This window comes from Triturus cristatus, chromosome 1_1, assembly GCF_964204655.1.
Source record: "Triturus cristatus chromosome 1_1, aTriCri1.1, whole genome shotgun sequence".
NCBI lineage: Eukaryota > Metazoa > Chordata > Amphibia > Caudata > Salamandridae > Triturus > Triturus cristatus.
Genome location: NC_140579.1, coordinates 674,594,043 through 674,613,698, shown reverse-complemented (window position 1 = coordinate 674,613,698; position 19,656 = coordinate 674,594,043).

Genomic DNA, 19,656 nt, shown 5'->3' with positions numbered 1-19,656 from the left:
TGAGATAGTGATTTGTGCTGAATGCTAACCATCACAGTTCAAGAAAACAAGCTGCCCCTTTCCTGCGAGTGCAAGTCTTACAGAACAAGAGCAACACAAATTAAATCCCTGACAACAATTCCTGTGTGCAGACAGACTCATGGTGTGATTCTAGGCAGAAAACGATATTTGATTGGCAATTTCAAAGCACATTTACTACTGTGGTAGAGCAAGTGATAATTACTGTAACAGCCTGACACATTTTCCTTATAGTTTAGAGAGGCAGAAAAGAGCACATGTCCTAACAGCTACTAGAGACCATGAGTATGTGGAACCTTGGTGAGTGATTAGACTAGAGCAAAGGAAATGAGCCTTGGTGACGTTGAATGTGTTAGCGTTACACACTGCTATCTGAAATACCACACAGTGCTGCATAGTAAGCATGGGAGTGCAGGAGAAGCAGCTGGCTGTGTGCTAAGAGTGTTTTTCTGGAGACTGTGTATTGTCAGGTGCAAGAGAGATCTGCAGGGACGCTTGCACAACTGCATGAAGACTGCAGAGATGTATGTAAGAGTACATGTGTGGTAAGGGTTAATTGGTTTTTTGAACATGTAGGAACTACCTCACCCATTGCAGGAGTGGAAGGAAAATCTACCCTGTTGATTTCAAATGTGTTAGCATTTGCCTCTCATCTGTGAGATATTGATTTGTGCTGAATGCTAACCATCACAGTTCAAGAAAACAAGCTGCCCCTTTCCTGCGAGTGCAAGTCTTACAGAACAAGAGCAACACAAATTAAATCTCTGACAACAATTCCTGTGTGCAGACAGACTCATGGTGTGATTCTAGGCAGAAAACGATATTTGATTGGCAATTTCAAAGCACATTTACTACTGTGGTAGAGCAAGTGATAATTACTGTAACAGCCTGACACATTTTCCTTATAGTTTAGAGAGGCAGAAAAGAGCACATGTCCTAACAGCTACTAGAGACCATGAGTATGTGGAACCTTGGTGAGTGATTAGACTAGAGCAAAGGAAATGAGCCTTGGTGACGTTGAATGTGTTAGCGTTACACACTGCTATCTGAAATACCACACAGTGCTGCATAGTAAGCATGGGAGTGCAGGAGAAGCAGCTGGCTGTGTGCTAAGAGTGTGTTTCTGGAGACTGTGTATTGTCAGGTGCAAGAGAGATCTGCATGGACGCTTGCACAACTGCATGAAGACTGCAAAGATGTATGTAAGAGTACATGTGTGGTAAGGGTTAATTGGAGTTTTGAACATGTAGGAACTACCTCACCCATTGCAGGAGTGGAAGGAAAATCTACCCTGTTGATTTCAAATGTGTTAGCATTTGCCTCTCATCTGTGAGATATTGATTTGTGCTGAATGCTAACCATCACAGTTCAAGAAAACAAGCTGCCCCTTTCCTGCGAGTGCAAGTCTTACAGAACAAGAGCAACACAAATTAAATCTCTGACAACAATTCCTGTGTGCAGACAGACTCATGGTGTGATTCTAGGCAGAAAACGATATTTGATTGGCAATTTCAAAGCACATTTACTACTGTGGTAGAGCAAGAGATAATTACTGTAACAGCCTGACACATTTTCCTTATAGTTTAGAGAGGCAGAAAAGAGCACATGTCCTAACAGCTACTAGAGACCATGAGTATGTGGAACCTTGGTGAGTGATTAGACTAGAGCAAAAGAAATGAGCCTTGGTGACGTTGAATGTGTTAGCGTTACACACTGCTATCTGAAATACCACACAGTGCTGCATAGTAAGCATGGGAGTGCAGGAGAAGCAGCTGGCTGTGTACTAAGAGTGTGTTTCTGGAGACTGTGTATTGTCAGGTGCAAGAGAGATCTGCATGGACGCTTGCACAACTGCATGAAGACTGCAGAGATGTATGTGAGAGTACATGTGTGGTAAGGGTTAATTGGAGTTTTGAACATGTAGGAACTACCTCACCCATTGCAGGAGTGGAAGGAAAATCTACCATGTTGATTTCAAATGTGTTAGCATTTGCCTCTCATTTGTGAGATAGTGATTTGTGCTGAATGCTAACCATCACAGTTCAAAAAAACAAGCTGCCCCTTTCCTGCGAGTGCAAGTCTTACAGAACAAGAGCAACACAAATTAAATCTATGACAACAATTCCTGTGTGCAGACAGACTCATGGTGTGATTCTAGGCAGAAAAAGATATTTGATTGGCAATTTCAAAGCACATTTACTACTGTGGTAGAGCAAGTGATAATTACTGTAACAGCCTGACACATTTTCCTTATAGTTTAGAGAGGCAGAAAAGAGCACATGTCCTAACAGCTACTAGAGACCATGAGTATGTGGAACCTTGGTGAGTGATTAGACTAGAACAAAGGAAATGAGCCTTGGTGACGTTGAATGTGTTAGCGTTACACACTGCTATCTGAAATACCACACAGTGCTGCATAGTAAGCATGGGAGTGCAGGAGAAGCAGCTGGCTGTGTGCTAAGAGTGTGTTTCTGGAGACTGTGTATTGTCAGGTGCAAGAGATATCTGCATGGACGCTTGCACAACTGCATGAAGACTGCAGAGATGTATGTAAGAGTACATGTGTGGTAAGGGTTAATTGGAGTTTTGAACATGTAGGAACTACCTCACCCATTGCAGGAGTGGAAGGAAAATCTACCCTGTCGATTTCAAATGTGTTAGCATTTGCCTCTCATCTGTGAGATATTGATTTGTGCTGAATGCTAACCATCACAGTTCAAGAAAACAAGCTGCCCCTTTCCTGCGAGTGCAAGTCTTACAGAACAAGAGCAACACAAATTAAATCTCTGACAACAATTCCTGTGTGCAGACAGACTCAAGGTGTGATTCTAGGCAGAAAACGATATTTGATTGGCAATTTCAAAGCACATTTACTACTGTGGTAGAGCAAGTGATAATTACTGTAACAGCCTGACACATTTTCCTTATAGTTTAGAGAGGCAGAAAAGAGCACATGTCCTAACAGCTACTAGAGACCATGAGTTTTGAACATGTAGGAACTACCTCACCCATTGCAGGAGTGGAAGGAAAATCTACCCTGTTGATATCAAATGTGTTAGCATTTGCCTCTCATCTGTGAGATATTGATTAGTGCTGAATGCTAACCATCACAGTTCAAGAAAACAAGCTGCCCCTTTCCTGCGAGTGCAAGTCTTACAGAACAAGAGCAACACAAATTAAATCTCTGACAACAATTCCTGTGTGCAGAAAGACTCAAGGTGTGATTCTAGGCAGAAAACGATATTTGATTGGCAATTTCAAAGCACATTTACTACTGTGGTAGAGCAAGTGATAATTACTGTAACAGCCTGACACATTTTCCTTATAGTTTAGAGAGGCAGAAAAGAGCACATGTCCTAACAGCTACTAGAGACCATGAGTATGTGGAACCTTGGTGAGTGATTAGACTAGAGCAAAGGAAATGAGCCTTGGTGACGTTAAATGTGTTAGCGTTACACACTGCTATCTGAAATACCACACAGTGCTGCATAGTAAGCATGGGAGTGCAGGAGAAGCAGCTGGCTGTGTGCTAAGAGTGTGTTTCTGGAGACTGTGTATTGTCAGGTGCAAGAGAGATCTGCATGGACGCTTGCACAACTGCATGAAGACTGCAGAGATGTATGTGAGAGTACATGTGTGGTAAGGGTTAATTGGAGTTTTGAACATGTAGGAACTACCTCACCCATTGCAGGAGTGGAAGGAAAATCTACCATGTTGATTTCAAATGTGTTAGCATTTGCCTCTCATTTGTGAGATAGTGATTTGTGCTGAATGCTAACCATCACAGTTCAAGAAAAGAAGCTGCCCCTTTCCTGCGAGTGCAAGTCTTACAGAACAAGAGCAACACAAATTAAATCTATGACAACAATTCCTGTGTGCAGACAGACTCATGGTGTGATTCTAGGCAGAAAAAGATATTTGATTGGCAATTTCAAAGCACATTTACTACTGTGGTAGAGCAAGTGATAATTACTGTAACAGCCTGACACATTTTCCTTATAGTTTAGAGAGGCAGAAAAGAGCACATGTCCTAACAGCTACTAGAGACCATGAGTATGTGGAACCTTGGTGAGTGATTAGACTAGAGCAAAGGAAATGAGCCTTGGTGACGTTGAATGTGTTAGCTTTACACACTGCTATCTGAAATACCACACAGTGCTGCATAGTAAGCATGGGAGTGCAGGAGAAGCAGCTGGCTGTGTGCTAAGAGTGTGTTTCTGGAGACTGTGTATTGTCAGGTGCAAGAGATATCTGCATGGACGCTTGCACAACTGCATGAAGACTGCAGAGATGTATGTAAGAGTACATGTGTGGTAAGGGTTAATTGGAGTTTTGAACATGTAGGAACTACCTCACCCATTGCAGGAGTGGAAAGAAAATCTACCCTGTCGATTTCAAATGTGTTAGCATTTGCCTCTCATCTGTGAGATATTGATTTGTGCTGAATGCTAACCATCACGTGTTCAAGAAAACAAGCTGCCCCTTTCCTGCGAGTGCAAGTCTTACAGAACAAGAGCAACACAAATTAAATCTCTGACAACAATTCCTGTGTGCAGACAGACTCAAGGTGTGATTCTAGGCAGAAAACGATATTTGATTGGCAATTTCAAAGCACATTTACTACTGTGGTAGAGCAAGTGATAATTACTGTAACAGCCTGACACATTTTCCTTATAGTTTAGAGAGGCAGAAAAGAGCACATGTCCTAACAGCTACTAGAGACCATGAGTTTTGAACATGTAGGAACTACCTCACCCATTGCAGGAGTGGAAGGAAAATCTACCCTGTTGATATCAAATGTGTTAGCATTTGCCTCTCATCTGTGAGATATTGATTAGTGCTGAATGCTAACCATCACAGTTCAAGAAAACAAGCTGCCCCTTTCCTGCGAGTGCAAGTCTTACAGAACAAGAGCAACACAAATTAAATCTCTGACAAAAATTCCTGTGTGCAGACAGACTCAAGGTGTGATTCTAGGCAGAAAACGATATTTGATTGGCAATTTCAAAGCACATTTACTACTGTGGTAGAGCAAGTGATAATTACTGTAACAGCCTGACACATTTTCCTTATAGTTTAGAGAGGCAGAAAAGAGCACATGTCCTAACAGCTACTAGAGACCATGAGTATGTGGAACCTTGGTGAGTGATTAGACTAGAGCAAAGGAAATGAGCCTTGGTGACGTTGAATGTGTTAGCGTTACACACTGCTATCTGAAATACCACACAGTGCTGCATAGTAAGTATGGGAGTGCAGGAGAAGCAGCTGGCTGTGTGCTAAGAGTGTGTTTCTGGAGACTGTGTATTGTCAGGTGCAAGAGAGATCTGCATGGTCGCTTGCACAACTGCATGAAGACTGCAGAGATGTATGTGAGCGTACATGTGTGGTAAGGGTTAATTGGAGTTTTGAACATGTAGGAACTACCTCACCCATTGCAGGAGTGGAAGGAAAATCTACCATGTTGATTTCAAATGTGTTAGCATTTGCCTCTCATTTGTGAGATAGTGATTTGTGCTGAATGCTAACCATCACAGTTCAAGAAAACAAGCTGCCCCTTTCCTGCGAGTGCAAGTCTTACAGAACAAGAGAAACACAAATTAAATCTCTGAAAACAATTCCTGTGTGCAGACAGACTCATGGTGTGATTCTAGGCAGAAAATGATATTTGATTGGCAATTTCAAAGCACATTTACTACTGTGGTAGAGCAAGTGATAATTACTGTAACAGCCTGACACATTTTCCTTAAAGTTTAGAGAGGCAGAAAAGAGCACATGTCCTAACAGCAACTTGAGACCATGAGCATGTGGAACCTGGGTGAGTGATTAGACTAGAGCAAAGGAAATTAGCCTTGGTGACGTTGAATGTGTTAGCGATACACACTCCTATCTGAAATACCACACAGTGCTGAATAGTAAGCATGGGAGTGCAGGAGAAGCAGCTGGCTGTGTTCCAAGAGTGTGTTTCTGGAGACTGTGTATTGTCAGGTGCAAGAGAGATCTGCATGGACGCTTGCACAACTGCATGAAGACTGCAGAGATGTATGTAAGAGTACATGTGTGGTAAGGGTTAATTGGTTTTTTGAACATGTAGGAACTACCTCACCCATTGCAGGAGTGGAAGGAAAATCTACCCTGTTGATTTCAAATGTGTTAGCATTTGCCTCTCATCTGTGAGATATTGATTTGTGCTGAATGCTAACCATCACAGTTCAAGAAAACAAGCTGCCCCTTTCCTGCGAGTGCAAGTCTTACAGAACAAGAGCAACACAAATTAAATCTCTGACAACAATTCCTGTGTGCAGACAGACTCAAGGTGTGATTCTAGGCAGAAAACGATATTTGATTGGCAATTTCAAAGCATATTTACTACTGTGGTAGAGCAAGTGATAATTACTGTAACAGCCTGACACATTTTCCTCATAGTTTAGAGAGGCAGAAAAGAGCACATGTCCTAACAGCTACTAGAGACCATGAGTATGTGGAACCTTGGTGAGTGATTAGACTGGAGCAAAGGAAATGAGCCTTGGTGACGTTGAATGTGTTAGCGTTACACACTGCTATCTGAAATACCACACAGTGCTGCATAGTAAGCATGGGAGTGCAGGAGAAGCAGCTGGCTGTGTGCTAAGAGTGTGTTTCTGGAGACTGTGTATTGTCAGGTGCAAGAGAGATCTGCATGGACGCTTGCACGACTGCATGAAGACTGCAGAGATGTATGTGAGAGTACATGTGTGGTAAGGGTTAATTGGAGTTTTGAACATGTAGGAACTACCTCACCCATTGCAGGAGTGGAAGGAAAATCTACCATGTTGATTTCAAATGTGTTAGCATTTGCCTCTCATTTGTGAGATAGTGATTTGTGCTGAATGCTAACCATCACAGTTCAAGAAAACAAGCTGCCCCTTTCCTGCGAGTGCAAGTCTTACAGAACAAGAGCAACACAAATTAAATCTATGACAACAATTCCTGTGTGCAGACAGACTCATGGTGTGATTCTAGGCAGAAAACGATATTTGATTGGCAATTTCAAAGCACATTTACTACTGTGGTAGAGCAAATGATAATTACTGTAACAGCCGGACACATTTTCCTTATAGTTTAGAGAGGCAGAAAATAGCACATGTCCTAACAGCTACTTGAGACCATGAACATGTGGAACCTGGGTGAGTGATTAGACTAGAGCAAAGGAAATGAGCCTTGGTGACGTTGAATATGTTAGCGTTACACGCTGTTATCTGAAATACCACACAGTGCTGAATAGTAAGCATGGGAGTGCAGGAAAATCAGCTGCCTGTGTGCTAAGTGTGTGCTTCTGGAGACTGTGTATTGTCAGGTGCAAGAGAGATCTGCATGGACGCTTGCACAACTGCATGAAGACTGCAGAGATGTATGTGAGAGTACATGTGTGGTAAGGGTTAATTGGAGTTTTGAACATGTAGGAACTACCTCACCCATTGCAGGAGTGGAAGGAAAATCTACCATGTTGATTTCAAATGTGTTAGCATTTGCCTCTCATTTGTGAGATAGTGATTTGTGCTGAATGCTAACCATCACAGTTCAAGAAAAGAAGCTGCCCCTTTCCTGCGAGTGCAAGTCTTACAGAACAAGAGCAACACAAATTAAATCTATGACAACAATTCCTGTGTGCAGACAGACTCATGGTGTGATTCTAGGCAGAAAAAGATATTTGATTGGCAATTTCAAAGCACATTTACTACTGTGGTAGAGCAAGTGATAATTACTGTAACAGCCTGACACATTTTCCTTATAGTTTAGAGAGGCAGAAAAGAGCACATGTCCTAACAGCTACTAGAGACCATGAGTATGTGGAACCTTGGTGAGTGATTAGACTAGAGCAAAGGAAATGAGCCTTGGTGACGTTGAATGTGTTAGCTTTACACACTGCTATCTGAAATACCACACAGTGCTGCATAGTAAGCATGGGAGTGCAGGAGAAGCAGCTGGCTGTGTGCTAAGAGTGTGTTTCTGGAGACTGTGTATTGTCAGGTGCAAGAGATATCTGCATGGACGCTTGCACAACTGCATGAAGACTGCAGAGATGTATGTAAGAGTACATGTGTGGTAAGGGTAATTGGAGTTTTGAACATGTAGGAACTACCTCACCCATTGCAGGAGTGGAAAGAAAATCTACCCTGTCGATTTCAAATGTGTTAGCATTTGCCTCTCATCTGTGAGATATTGATTTGTGCTGAATGCTAACCATCACGTGTTCAAGAAAACAAGCTGCCCCTTTCCTGCGAGTGCAAGTCTTACAGAACAAGAGCAACACAAATTAAATCTCTGACAACAATTCCTGTGTGCAGACAGACTCAAGGTGTGATTCTAGGCAGAAAACGATATTTGATTGGCAATTTCAAAGCACATTTACTACTGTGGTAGAGCAAGTGATAATTACTGTAACAGCCTGACACATTTTCCTTATAGTTTAGAGAGGCAGAAAAGAGCACATGTCCTAACAGCTACTAGAGACCATGAGTTTTGAACATGTAGGAACTACCTCACCCATTGCAGGAGTGGAAGGAAAATCTACCCTGTTGATATCAAATGTGTTAGCATTTGCCTCTCATCTGTGAGATATTGATTAGTGCTGAATGCTAACCATCACAGTTCAAGAAAACAAGCTGCCCCTTTCCTGCGAGTGCAAGTCTTACAGAACAAGAGCAACACAAATTAAATCTCTGACAAAAATTCCTGTGTGCAGACAGACTCAAGGTGTGATTCTAGGCAGAAAACGATATTTGATTGGCAATTTCAAAGCACATTTACTACTGTGGTAGAGCAAGTGATAATTACTGTAACAGCCTGACACATTTTCCTTATAGTTTAGAGAGGCAGAAAAGAGCACATGTCCTAACAGCTACTAGAGACCATGAGTATGTGGAACCTTGGTGAGTGATTAGAGTAGAGCAAAGGAAATGAGCCTTGGTGACGTTGAATGTGTTAGCGTTACACACTGCTTTCTGAAATACCACACAGTGCTGCATAGTAAGCATGGGAGTGCAGGAGAAGCAGCTGGCTGTGTGCTAAGAGTGTGTTTCTGGAGACTGTGTATTGTCAGGTGCAAGAGAGATCTGCATGGACGCTTGCACAACTGCATGAAGACTGCAGAGATGTATGTTAGAGTACATGTGTGGTAAGGGTTAATTGGAGTTTTGAACATGTAGGAACTACCTCACCCATTGCAGGAGTGGAAGGAAAATCTACCATGTTGATTTCAAATGTGTTAGCATTTGCCTCCCATTTGTGAGATAGTGATTTGTGCTGAATGCTAACCATCACAGTTCAAGAAAACAAGCTGCCCCTTTCCTGCGAGTGCAAGTCTTACAGAACAAGAGCAACACAAATTAAATCTATGACAACCATTCCTGTGTGCAGACACACTCATGGTGTGATTCTAGGCAGAAAACGATATTTGATTGGTAATTTGAAAACACATTTACTACTGTGGTAGAGCAAGTGATAATTACTGTAACAGCCTGACACATTTTCCTTATAGTTTAGAGAGGCAGAAAAGAGCACATGTCCTAACAGCTACTAGAGACCATGAGTATGTGGAACCTTGGTGAGTGATTAGACTAGAGCAAAGGAAATGAGCCTTGGTGACGTTGAATGTGTTAGCGTTACACACTGCTATCTGAAATATCACACAGTGCTGCATAGTAAGCATGGGAGTGCAGGAGAAGCAGCTGGCTGTGTGCTAAGAGTGTGTTTCTGGAGACTGTGTATTGTCAGGTGCAAGAGAGATCTGCATGGACGCTTGCACAACTGCAGGAAGACTGCAGAGATGTATGTAAGAGTACATGTGTGGTAAGGGTTAATTGGAGTTTTGAACATGTAGGAACTACCTCACCCATTGCAGGAGTGGAAGGAAAATCTACCATGTTGATTTCAAATGTGTTAGCATTTGCCTCTCATTTGTGAGATATTGATTTGTGCTGAATGCTAACCATCACAGTTCAAGAAAACAAGCTGCCCCTTTCCTGCGAGTGCAAGTCTTACAGAACAAGAGCAACACAAATTAAATCTATGACAACAATTCCTGTGTGCAGACAGACTCATGGTGTGATTCTAGGCAGAAAACGATATTTGATTGGCAATTTCAAAGCACATTTACTACTGTGGTAGAGCAAGTGATAATTACTGTAACAGCCTGACACATTTATTTTCCTTATAGTTTAGAGAGGCAGAAAAGAGCACATGTCCTAACAGCTACTAGAGACCATGAGTATGTGGAACCTTGGTGAGTGATTAGACTAGAGCAAAGGAAATGAGCCTTGGTGACGTTGAATGTGTTAGCGTTACACACTGCTATCTGAAATACCACACAGTGCTGCATAGTAAGCATGGGAGTGCAGGAGAAGCAGCTGGCTGTGTGCTAAGAGTGTGTTTCTGGAGACTGTGTATTGTCAGGTGCAAGAGAGATCTGCATGGTCGCTTGCACAACTGCATGAAGACTGCAGAGATGTATGTGAGCGTACATGTGTGGTAAGGGTTAATTGGAGTTTTGAACATGTAGGAACTACCTCACCCATTGCAGGAGTGGAAGGAAAATCTACCATGTTGATTTCAAATGTGTTAGCATTTGCCTCTCATTTGTGAGATAGTGACTTGTGCTGAATGCTAACCATCACAGTTCAAGAAAACAAGCTGCCCCTTTCCTGCGAGTGCAAGTCTTACAGAACAAGAGAAACACAAATTAAATCTCTGACAACAATTCCTGTGTGCAGACAGACTCATGGTGTGATTCTAGGCAGAAAACGATATTTGATTGGCAATTTCAAAGCACATTTACTACTGTGGTAGAGCAAGTGATAATTACTGTAACAGCCTGACACATTTTCCTTAAAGTTTAGAGAGGCAGAAAAGAGCACATGTCCTAACAGCAACTTGAGACCATGAGCATGTGGAACCTGGGTGAGTGATTAGACTAGAGCAAAGGAAATTAGCCTTGGTGACGTTGAATGTGTTAGCGATACACACTCCTATCTGAAATACCACACAGTGCTGAATAGTAAGCATGGGAGTGCAGGAGAAGCAGCTGGCTGTGTGCCAAGAGTGTGTTTCTGGAGACTGTGTATTGTCAGGTGCAAGAGAGATCTGCATGGACGCTTGCACAACTGCATGAAGACTGCAGAGATGTATGTAAGAGTACATGTGTGGTAAGGGTTAATTGGTTTTTTGAACATGTAGGAACTACCTCACCCATTGCAGGAGTGGAAGGAAAATCTACCCTGTTGATTTCAAATGTGTTAGCATTTGCCTCTCATCTGTGAGATATTGATTTGTGCTGAATGCTAACCATCACAGTTCAAGAAAACAAGCTGCCCCTTTCCTGCGAGTGCAAGTCTTACAGAACAAGAGCAACACAAATTAAATCTCTGACAACAATTCCTGTGTGCAGACAGACTCAAGGTGTGATTCTAGGCAGAAAACGATATTTGATTGGCAATTTCAAAGCATATTTACTACTGTGGTAGAGCAAGTGATAATTACTGTAACAGCCTGACACATTTTCCTCATAGTTTAGAGAGGCAGAAAAGAGCACATGTCCTAACAGCTACTAGAGACCATGAGTATGTGGAACCTTGGTGAGTGATTAGACTGGAGCAAAGGAAATGAGCCTTGGTGACGTTGAATGTGTTAGCGTTACACACTGCTATCTGAAATACCACACAGTGCTGCATAGTAAGCATGGGAGTGCAGGAGAAGCAGCTGGCTGTGTGCTAAGAGTGTGTTTCTGGAGACTGTGTATTGTCAGGTGCAAGAGAGATCTGCATGGACGCTTGCACGACTGCATGAAGACTGCAGAGATGTATGTGAGAGTACATGTGTGGTAAGGGTTAATTGGAGTTTTGAACATGTAGGAACTACCTCACCCATTGCAGGAGTGGAAGGAAAATCTACCATGTTGATTTCAAATGTGTTAGCATTTGCCTCTCATTTGTGAGATAGTGATTTGTGCTGAATGCTAACCATCACAGTTCAAGAAAACAAGCTGCCCCTTTCCTGCGAGTGCAAGTCTTACAGAACAAGAGCAACACAAATTAAATCTATGACAACAATTCCTGTGTGCAGACAGACTCATGGTGTGATTCTAGGCAGAAAACGATATTTGATTGGCAATTTCAAAGCACATTTACTACTGTGGTAGAGCAAATGATAATTACTGTAACAGCCGGACACATTTTCCTTATAGTTTAGAGAGGCAGAAAATAGCACATGTCCTAACAGCTACTTGAGACCATGAACATGTGGAACCTGGGTGAGTGATTAGACTAGAGCAAAGGAAATGAGCCTTGGTGACGTTGAATATGTTAGCGTTACACGCTGTTATCTGAAATACCACACAGTGCTGAATAGTAAGCATGGGAGTGCAGGAAAATCAGCTGCCTGTGTGCTAAGTGTGTGCTTCTGGAGACTGTGTATTGTCAGGTGCAAGAGAGATCTGCATGGACGCTTGCACAACTCCATGAAGACTGCAGAGATGTATGTAAGAGTACATGTGTGGTAAGGGTTAATTGGAGTTTTGAACATGTAGGAACTACCTCACCCATTGCAGGAGTGGAAGGAAAATCTACCCTGTTGATTTCAAATGTGTTAGCATTTGCCTCTAATCTGTGAGATATTGATTTTTGCAGAATGCTAACCATCACAGTTCAAGAAAACAAGCTGCCCCTTTCCTGCGAGTGCAAGTCTTACAGAACAAGAGCAACACAAATTAAATCTCTGACAACAATTCCTGTGTGCAGACAGACTCATGGTGTGATTCTAGGCAGAAAACGATATTTGATTGGCAATTTCAAAGCACATTTACTACTGTGGTAGAGCAAGTGATAATTACTGTAACAGCCTGACACATTTTCCTTACAGTTTAGAGAGGCAGAAAAGAGCACATGTCCTAACAGCAACTAGAGACCATGAGTATGTGGAACCTTGGTGAGTGATTAGACTAGAGCAAAGGAAATGAGCCTTGGTGACGTTGAATGTGTTAGCGTTACACACTGCTATCTGAAATACCACACAGTGCTGCATAGTAAGCATGGGAGTGCAGGAGAAGCAGCTGGCTGTGTGCTAAGAGTGTGTTTCTGGAGACTGTGTATTGTCAGGTGCAAGAGAGATCTGCATGGACGCTTGCACAACTGCATGAAGACTGCAGAGATGTATGTAAGAGTACATGTGTGGTAAGGGTTAATTGGAGTTTTGAACATGTAGGAACTACCTCACCCATTGCAGGAGTGGAAGGAAAATCTACCCTGTTGATTTCAAATGTGTTAGCATTTGCCTCTCATCTGTGAGATATTGATTTGTGCTGAATGCTAACCATCACAGTTCAAGAAAACAAACTGCCCCTTTCCTGCGAGTGCAAGTCTTACAGAACAAGAGCAACACAAATTAAATCTATGACAACAATTCCTGTGTGCAGACAGACTCATGGTGTGATTCTAGGCAGAAAACGATATTTGATTGGCAATTTCAAAGCACATTTACTACTGTGGTAGACCAAGTGATAATTACTGTAACAGCCTGACACATTTTCCTTATAGTTTAGAGAGGCAGAAAAGAGCACATGTCCTAGCAGCTACTTGAGACCATGAGCATGTGGAACCTGGGTGAGTGATTAGACTAGAGCAAAGGAAATTAGCCCTGGTGACGTTGAATGTGTTAGCGATACACACTCCTATCTGAAATACCACACAGTGCTGAATAGTAAGCATGGGAGTGCAGGAGAAGCAGCTGGCTGTGTGCTAAGAGTGTGTTTCTGGAGACTGTGTATTGTCAGGTGCAAGAGAGATCTGCATGGACGCTTGCACAACTGCATGAAGACTGCAGAGATGTATGTAAGAGTACATGTGTGGTAAGGGTTAATTGGAGTTTTGAACATGTAGGAACTACCTCACCCATTGCAGGAGTGGAAGGAAAATCTACTCTGTCGATTTCAAATGTGTTAGCATTTGCCTCTCATCTGTGAGATATTGATTTGTGCTGAATGCTAACCATCACAGTTCAAGAAAACAAGCTGCCCCTTTCCTGCGAGTGCAAGTCTTACAGAACAAGAGCAACACAAATTAAATCTCTGACAACAATTCCTGTGTGCAGACACACTCAAGGTGTGATTCTAGGCAGAAAACGATATTTGATTGGCAATTTCAAAGCACATTTACTACTGTGGTAGAGCAAGTGATAATTACTGTAACAGCCTGACACATTTTCCTTATAGTTTAGAGAGGCAGAAAAGAGCACATGTCCTAACAGCTACTAGAGACCATGAGTATGTGGAACCTTGGTGAGTGATTAGACTAGAGCAAAGGAAATGAGCCTTGGTGACGTTGAATGTGTTAGCGTTACACACTGCTATCTGAAATACCACACAGTGCTGCATAATAAGCATGGGAGCGCAGGAGAAGCAGCTGGCTGTGTGCTAAGAGTGTGTTTCTGGAGACTGTGTATTGTCAGGTGCAAGAGAGATCTGCATGGACGCTTGCACAACTGCATGAAGACTGCAGAGATGTATGTGAGAGTACATGTGTGGTAAGGGTTAATTGGAGTTTTGAACATGTAGGAACTACCTCACCCATTGCAGGAGTGGAAGGAAAATCTACCATGTTGATTTCAAATGTGTTAGCATTTGCCTGTCATTTGTGAGATAGTGATTTGTGCTGAATGCTAACCATCACAGTTCAAGAAAACAAGCTGCCCCTTTCCTGCGAGTGCAAGTCTTACAGAACAAGAGCAACACAAATTAAATCTATGAAAACAATTCCTGTGTGCAGACAGACTCATGGTGTGATTCTAGGCAGAAAACTATATTTGATTGGCAATTTCAAAGCACATTTACTACTGTGGTAGAGCAAGTGATAATTACTGTAACAGCCTGACACATTTTCCTTATAGTTTAGAGAGGCAGAAAAGAGCACATGTCCTAACAGCTACTAGAGACCATGAGTATGTGGAACCTTGGTGAGTGATTACACTAGAGCAAAGGAAATGAGCCTTGGTGACGTTGAATGTGTTAGCGTTACACACTGCTATCTGAAATACCACACAGTGCTGCATAGTAAGCATGGGAGTGCAGGAGAAGCAGCTGGCTGTGTGCTAAGAGTGTGTTTCTGGAGACTGTGTATTGTCAGGTGCAAGAGAGATCTGCATGGACGCTTGCACAACTGCATGAAGACTGCAGAGATGTATGTGAGAGTACATGTGTGGTAAGGGTTAATTGGAGTTTTGAACATGTAGGAACTACCTCACCCATTGCAGGAGTGGAAGGAAAATCTACCATGTTGATTTCAAATGTGTTAGCATTTGCCTCTCATTTGTGAGATAGTGATTTGTGCTGAATGCTAACCATCACAGTTCAAGAAAACAAGCTGCCCCTTTCCTGCGAGTGCAAGTCTTACAGAACAAGAGCAACACAAATTAAATCTATGACAACAATTCCTGTGTGCAGACAGACTCATGGTGTGATTCTAGGCAGAAAACGATATTTGATTGGCAATTTCAAAGCACATTTACTACTGTGGTAGAGCAAGTGATAATTACTGTAACAGCCTGACACATTTTCCTTATAGTTTAGAGAGGCAGAAAAGAGCATATGTCCTAACAGCTACTAGAGACCATGAGTATGTGGAACCTTGGTGAGTGATTAGACTACAGCAAAGGAAATGAGCCTTGGTGACGTTGAATGTGTTAGCGTTACACACTGCTATCTGAAATACCACACAGTGCTGCATAGTAAGCATGGGAGTGCAGGAGAAGCAGCTGGCTGTGTGCTAAGAGTGTGTTTCTGGAGACTGTGCATTGTCAGGTGCAAGAGAGATCTGCATGGACGCTTGCACAACTGCATGAAGACTGCAGAGATGTATGTAAGAGTACATGTGTGGTAAGGGTTAATTGGAGTTTTGAACATGTAGGAACTACCTCACCCATTGCAGCAGTGGAAGGAAAATCTACCGTGTTGATTCCAAATGTGTTAGCATTTGCCTCTCATTTGTGAGATATTGATTTGTGCTGAATGCTAACCATCACAGTTCAAGAAAACAAGCTGCCCCTTTCCTGCGAGTGCAAGTCTTACAGAACAAGAGCAACACAAATTAAATCTCTGACAACAATTACTGTGTGCAGACAGACTCATGGTGTGATTCTAGAAAGAAAACGATATTTGATTTTCAATTTCAAAGCACATTTACTACTGTGGTAGAGCAAATGATAATTACTGTAACAGCCGGACACATTTTCCTTATAGTTTAGCGAGGCAGAAAATAGCACATGTCCTAACAGCTACTTGAGACCATGAGCATGTGGAACCTGGGTGAGTGATTAGACTAGAGCAAAGGAAATGAGCCTTGGTGACGTTGAATGTGTTAGCGTTACACGCTGCTATCTGAAATACCACACAGTGCTGAATAGTAAGCATGGGAGTGCAGGAAAATCAGCTGCCTGTGTGCTAAGAGTGTGCTTCTGGAGACTGTGTATTGTCAGGTGCAAGAGAGATCTGCATGGACGCTTGCACAACTGCATGAAGACTGCAGAGATGTATGTAAGAGTACATGTGTGGTAAGGGTTAATTGGAGTTTTGAACATGTAGGAACTACCTCACCCATTGCAGGAGTGGAAGGAAAATCTACCCTGTTGATTTCAAATGTGTTAGCATTTGCCTCTCATCTGTGAGATATTGATTTGTGCTGAATGCTAACCATCACAGTTCAAGAAAACAAGCTGCCCCTTTCCTGCGAGTACAAGTCTTACAGAACAAGAGCAACACAAATTAAATCTCTGACAACAATTCCTGTGTGCAGACAGACTCATGGTGTGATTCTAGGCAGAAAACGATATTTGATTGGCAATTTCAAAGCACATTTACTACTGTGGTAGAGCAAGTGATAATTACTGTAACAGCCTGACACATTTTCCTTATAGTTTAGAGAGGCAGAAAAGAGCACATGTCCTAACAGCAACTAGAGACCATGAGTATGTGGAACCTTGGTGAGTGATTAGACTAGAGCAAAGGAAATGAGCCTTGGTGACGTTGAATGTGTTAGCGTTACACACTGCTATCTGAAATACCACACAGTGCTGCATAGTAAGCATGGGAGTGCAGGAGAAGCAGCTGGCTGTGTGCTAAGAGTGTGTTTCTGGAGACTGTGTATTGTCAGGTGCAAGAGAGATCTGCATGGACGCTTGCACAACTGCATGAAGACTGCAGAGATGTATGTAAGAGTACATGTGTGGTAAGGGTTACTTGGAGTTTTGAACATGTAGGAACTACCTCACCCATTGCAGGAGTGGAAGGAAAATCTACCCTGTTGATTTCAAATGTGTTAGCATTTGCCTCTCATCTGTGAGATATTGATTTGTGCTGAATGCTAACCATCACAGTTCAAGAAAACAAACTGCCCCTTTCCTGCGAGTGCAAGTCTTACAGAACAAGAGCAACACAAATTAAATCTATGACAACAATTCCTGTGTGCAGACAGACTCATGGTGTGATTCTAGGCAGAAAATGATATTTGATTGGCAATTTCAAAGCACATTTACTACTGTGGTAGAGCAAGTGATAATTACTGTAACAGCCTGACACATTTTCCTTATAGTTTAGAGAGGCAGAAAAGAGCACATGTCCTAACAGCTACTAGAGACCATGAGTATGTGGAACCTTGGTGAGTGATTAGACTAGAGCAAAGGAAATGAGCCTTGGTGACGTTGAATGTGTTAGCGTTACACACTGCTATCTGAAATACCACACAGTGCTGCATAGTAAGCATGGGAGTGCAGGAGAAGCAGCTGGCTGTGTGCTAAGAGTGTGTTTCTGGAGACTGTGTATTGTCAGGTGCAAGAGAGATCTGCATGGACGCTTGCACAACTGCATGAAGACTGCAGAGATGTATGTGAGAGTACATGTGTGGTAACGGTTAATTGGAGTTTTGAACATGTAGGAACTACCTCACCCATTGCAGGAGTGGAAGGAAAATCTACCATGTTGATTTCAAATGTGTTAGCATTTGCCTCTCATTTGTGAGATAGTGATTTGTGCTGAATGCTAACCATCACAGTTCAAGAAAACAAGCTGCCCCTTTCCTGCGAGTGCAAGTCTTACAGAACAAGAGCAACACAAATTAAATCCCTGACAACAATTCCTGTGTGCAGACAGACTCATGGTGTGATTCTAGGCAGAAAACGATATTTGATTGGCTATTTCAAAGCACATTTACTACTGTGGTAGAGCAAGTGATAATTACTGTAACAGCCTGACACATTTTCCTTATAGTTTAGAGAGGCAGAAAAGAGCACATGTCCTAGCAGCTACTTGAGACCATGAGCATGTGGAACCTGGGTGAGTGATTAGACTAGAGCAAAGGAAATTAGCCTTGGTGACGTTGAATGTGTTAGCGATACACACTCCTATCTGAAATACCACACAGTGCTGAATAGTAAGCATGGGAGTGCAGGAGAAGCAGCTGGCTGTGTGCTAAGAGTGTGTTTCTGGAGACTGTGTATTGTCAGGTGCAAGAGAGATCTGCATGGACGCTTGCACAACTGCATGAAGACTGCAGAGATGTATGTAAGAGTACATGTGTGGTAAGGGTTAATTGGAGTTTTGAACATGTAGGAACTACCTCACCCATTGCAGGAGTGACAGGAAAATCTACCATGTTGATTTCAAATGTGTTGGCATTTGCCTCTCATTTGTGAGATAGTGATTTGTGCTGAATGCTAACCATCACAGTTCAAGAAAACAAGCTGCCCCTTTCCTGCGAGTGCAAGTCTTACAGAACAAGAGCAACACAAATTAAATCTATGACAACAATTCCTGTGTGCAGACAGACTCATGGTGTGATTCTAGGCAGAAAACGATATTTGATTGGCAATTTCAAAGCACATTTACTACTGTGGTAGAGCAAGTGATAATTACTGTAACAGCCTGACACATTTTCCTTATAGTTTAGAGAGGCAGAAAAGAGCATATGTCCTAACAGCTACTAGAGACCATGAGTATGTGGAACCTTGGTGAGTGATTAGACTACAGCAAAGGAAATGAGCCTTGGTGACGTTGAATGTGTTAGCGTTACACACTGCTATCTGAAATACCACACAGTGCTGCATAGTAAGCATGGGAGTGCAGGAGAAGCAGCTGGCTGTGTGCTAAGAGTGTGTTTCTGGAGACTGTGCATTGTCAGGTGCAAGAGAGATCTGCATGGACGCTTGCACAACTGCATGAAGACTGCAGACATGTATGTAAGAGTACATGTGTGGTAAGGGTTAATTGGAGTTTTGAACATGTAGGAACTACCTCACCCATTGCAGCAGTGGAAGGAAAATCTACCGTGTTGATTCCAAATGTGTTAGCATTTGCCTCTCATTTGTGAGATATTGATTTGTGCTGAATGCTAACCATCACAGTTCAAGAAAACAAGCTGCCCCTTTCCTGCGAGTGCAAGTCTTACAGAACAAGAGCAACACAAATTAAATCTCTGACAACAATTCCTGTGTGCAGACAGACTCATGGTGTGATTCTAGGCAGAAAACGATATTTGATTTTCAATTTCAAAGCACATTTACTACTGTGGTAGAGCAAATGATAATTACTGTAACAGCCGGACACATTTTCCTTATAGTTTAGAG